This window comes from Arachis hypogaea, chromosome 11 (genome assembly GCF_003086295.3).
Source record: "Arachis hypogaea cultivar Tifrunner chromosome 11, arahy.Tifrunner.gnm2.J5K5, whole genome shotgun sequence".
NCBI lineage: Eukaryota > Viridiplantae > Streptophyta > Magnoliopsida > Fabales > Fabaceae > Arachis > Arachis hypogaea.
The window spans coordinates 134,332,363-134,337,265 of record NC_092046.1 but is presented as its reverse complement, the minus strand read 5'-3'; positions in this window follow the sequence as shown (position 1 = coordinate 134,337,265).

Sequence of the window (4,903 nt, the reverse complement as noted above, 5' to 3'; positions counted from 1 at the left end):
GCACCAGATTAGTATCACAAAATATAACATGTATGGACTCTTCAATAATCCTAGCATCTTGATGATAAACCCTATATGCTTTACTAGTTGTGGAATATCCTACAAACAAACACTTATAAGCCTTTGGATCAAATTTTTCCAAATTTTCTTTGTTATTTAAAATAAAACATTTACATCCAAAGATGTGCAAGTAATCTAAGTTTGGTGGGTAGCCTTTCCAAAGTTCATAAGGGGTTTTCTTCAAAAATTTCCTTATGATTGTTCTATTCAAAATGTGGCAAGCCGTGTTAACCGCTTCAGCCCAAAGGAATTTTGGAACATTACTCTCACAAAGCATAGCTCTTGTCATCTCTTGTATGCTTCTATTTCTTCTTTCCACAACACCATTTTGTTGTGGTGTTCTTGGACAAGAGAAGTTGTGAGATATTTCAAATTCTTCACAAAAAGGATTCAAATAAATTATTTTCAAATTCAGTTCCATGATCGCTTCTTATAGAAGATATTTTCAAATCCTTTTCATTTTGAATTTTCTTGCAAAAAGGTTCAAAGGCCGAAAAGGCTTCATTTTTATGTGCAAGAAATAAAACCCAACCAAACCTAGTATAGTCATCCACAATTACTAAACCATAATGTTTACCACCTAGGCTTTGAGTTCTTGTTGGACCAAATAAATCAATGTGTAGCAACTCAAGTGGTCTTTTAGTAGAGATGTCTTCCTTTGGTTTAAAAGAACTTTTTGTTTGTTTTCCTATTTGGCAAGCATCACAAATGATGTCTTTGTCAAACTTTATCAAAGGAAGACCTCTTACTAATTCTTTCTTTACAAGTTTGTTTATTTGAAACATACTTGCATGTCCCAATCTCTTGTGTCATAACCACTTTTCAGATTCTTTAGAGTGAAGACAAGCTACATTTTGATCTTTTAGTTCATCAAGAGTAAGTCCATACATATTATTAAAATGCTTGGCAACAAACATCACTTCATTTGTCTTTTCATTAACAACACAGCATTCAAGCCTTTTGAAAATAACTAAATATCCTAAATCACACAGCTGACTTATACTCAAAAGATTGTGCTTCAAACCACATACCAAAAGTACATCATCAATGAAAGTAGATTGCTCATTACCTACTTTTCCAACAGCAATGATTTTACCTTTACCATCATCTCCAAAAGTCACAAAACCTCCATCATACTTATTTAGTTTGATGAAGTAAGTTGACCTTCCAGTCATGTGCCTTGAACATCCACTATCCATGTACCACATGTCCTTTTGGTTCTTGGATGCTAGGCAAATCTGCATGAAGAGTTTCAAGTAACCTTAGGTATCCAAATTAATTTGGATCCTTTGAAGTTAATCCATCTTGGTTGTCCAAGTGCATTGAAATCACAAACAACATTATAAACTTTGTTTCCTACAACTCTCTTTTCAATAAAACATTGTGCATATGAGTGACCAAATTTCTTGCAATTGACACAATGATTTTTTGATGTGTGTCGCTGAAATTGAGGTGAGTTATATTACTTGAAATGATTAAAGTGTTGAAATTTTCTGGTTTTTGGAGGAGATGCATTTCTTTTGACAAACTGATTTTTATTAAAGTTATTCCTCTTTGCAAAAGCATTTTCACCAGAATTTCTTTGAACATTTTTACCTTTCGAAAATGAGGTTTTGTTGTAAAATGGTGGTTTCTTGAAAGCAGCCTCATTTTTCGAAATGTAACCCAAACCTGGCCGGTTTGAACTCGGATCAGTTCTTGGTGAAGGCTCAGTTTCATTTGTGTACACTTCATCAAATTTTTCTTCAAAAGTTGAAACATATCCAATACCCGATTTGTTTGGTATGGATTTGGTATTTGATGAAGAAGCCACAAATTTTATAGAGGAAGTGTTGGAAACTGCATCTTCCTTGGCTATGTAGCCTAAACCAGATTTTTTAAACAATGGTCTTTGACTTGCAAGTAGTTTGTCCAAGTTACTAGAACCTTGAGCAAATTTTGCTAAGTCACCATTCAGCCTTTTAATCATATTATTTAATCTTTCATTTTCAGCAATTAACTCATGAGAAGGATCCACAATGTGCTTTCTTTTTAATTTTTCAAGTTTAGATTTTAGAAATCTGTTTTCTTCAATGATGTCCAAAGCACATTCAGTTTCCTTCAATTTTTCTTTTAAAAAATCATTTTCAGCTCTTAACACATCTCTTTCAGATCTGCATTCATTGTACTTGTCAAGTAGTTTTGAGGTGTTTAAAGTGAGATCATCAATAATAGCATGTAAGTCTTCAATGGTCAAATCATAGTAATTTACCTCATCAAGATTGTTGTTTCCAGCCATGAAGCAGTCTTTGTCATCTCCTTCAGATTCTTCTTCTTCATTTAAGTCGTTCTCAAGATCCTCCCAAGCTGCCATGAGTACTCTCTTCCTTTCCTTCTTTCTTTTGTCCTCCTTTTTGAGCTTTGGACAGTTTAGCTTGAAGTGTCCAGCCTCCTTGCAGTAATGGCACGTCACTTTGCTCAAGTTGATCTTGTGCTCCTTTGAACTTGAACCCTTGTATTTTCCCTTGTTCTTCATCATCCTTCTAAATCTCCTAGCAAAAAACAAAAGCTCGTCATCTGAAATACCATCACTAGACTCACTCTCTTTCGGTTCTATTTGTGACTTGAGGGCTATTCCCTTTTTCTTTGAGTCTGTGTTTGTGTGTGTGGCTTCATAGGCAAGGAGTTTTCCTCTCAGCTCATCATAGGTTATGGGACTTATGTTGTTACTCTCAGTTAGGACAGTGGCAGTGTTTTCCCATTCTTTTGTGAGGCTTCTAAGGAGTTTTCTCACCAAGGTTTGTTCTGCATAGTTTGTACCCATAGCATCAAGGTTGTTGATTATGATTGAGAATCTCTCAAACGCTTCATCAATGCTTTCTCCATCCTTTATGCTAAACATCTCGTACTCTTTTCGCAACATATCAATTCTCGTTTCTTTGACTTGTTTAGTGCCTTCGTGTGTAACCTAGAGTTTTTCGCAGATTTCTTTGGCTGTCTTGCATCTAGACAACTTTCAGTATTCTTCAAAGCTGATAGCACAGTGAAGAAGGTTGATTGCTTTAGCATTCAGCTCTATCTTCTTCTTATCATCTTCATTCCATTCAGCTTCTTCTTTTGGAGTCACCACTCCATCAGAACTTATTTTTGTTGGGATCTTGGGACCGCTCACAACAATCTTCCATAAGTTGTAGTCAATGGATTGGATGAAAATCCTTATCCTTTCTTTCCAGTAGGAGTAGTTCTTCAGTGAGGGTGTAGGCAACTGTGGTTGTGCCCAAGTTGTTCGCCATTGGATCTTTGCTCCAAGCGGTTAAGCTTGATTCTTGAGACCTTAGCTTCTGATACCAATTGAAGGTTGTGGTAGGCTTAGAGAAGGGGGGTTAAATCTATGCCTTCCTTTTAAGTTGCTGTTATTACCCTTTTAAAACAAATTTTCAATTCAGGTTCTGTTTGAACTCAGCACCGAAAATTTATGAGACAATTTATTTTTGTCTCATGAATATCAGAAAATAGAACTCAGCAGAGAAGAGAAAAGCTAACACCAGCATGTATCCTAGTTCGGTTGCCTTGTGCTATGCAACCTACATCCAGTCTCCTCCACAACTATGGAAGAATTTCACTATAGTTAACAGTATTACATACACAAATTTCACAGGATTGACCCAATCCTTTCACACTCAAGTTCTAACCTAACTTGACATTGGCTATGCTAATACATAACTAATCACTCTTAGTGCTAATCCAACTAAGAAAGGGATACCTCACAGGTACAAGATACAAGACATAGACATACCTAAAGAAATCAGAAAATAACTCTAGGCTTTTCTCTCAAGTGTTTCACTCAGCCTTTTTTCACTCATGGCTTTTACTTGAGTTTCCTCACAATGCCTTTTCTCACAAGAAATTACAGAAAGATAAACATTGAAAAGTACATTACAATCTGTAAAACATGAAGGAGATTGATTTCATCAACAACCTCTGTGCTATGCGAAAAACCAGATTGGCAAGCCTCTGATTCAGTTCTTCATACTGGCGGAATGCACCTTTGATTAGGTTACACTGTCCAGTTAGTTGAACTTCTTCAAAGAGCTCTCTCCGAACAAAACCTCTATTCACTGGTTTTCTCTCCTTGGTTTCTGAATGAACAGCAAACCTCTTTTATCTCCTTGCATGTTGCTGGGTTCTTCTTCCAAGGTCAACATCTTGAGCCTTGAGCTTCACCAACCCACAGATTCACTTTTTCTCCTTAATCCCCAGAGTAGAAACTTTACTCCTGACTTCTTCATCTTGACCGAAAGCCATAAAGTAGTAACCATAGAAATCTTCCCATGGTCAACTTGATCTTAGCCTTTGAAAACCAACTTGGAAGATTAAGACCGTGGATATACAGTAGAGAAGAACAGAAACCATCTTTTCTTTGTATTCCATTTCGGATAGAGCAGAGAGTTGGGAAGAAGAGAGGAAGATATGATGCATGCAAGAGGAAATGGGTTACCTTTAACCTAAGCTTGATTTGGTTTGAACTTGTTGAAATGACATCTGCCTTTCAAGCTTAATTTCTCTTTCTTGCTTCTTTGGTGTTTTGCTTAGGGAGGAAGCTCTCTCTCTCTTTCTCTTTCTTACTTTTCCGAAGCTCTGATTTGACTATGACAAAAGAGAGAGGAACGTTGCTTTGGTAAGAGCAAGATGGAGGGAATTGAACTCAACTCGGGCTTAGATCGGATATGGTTCATGTAACCCGTTTGGCCCATCTGATTCCTTTGGCTTCTTTCTTTGCTTTTTCTTGGGCTTCTGATTTTTGCTTTTAGCCCACCATCCTTACTATTTGTTTTACATTTCATTTGGGCTGCTTAATATTGAA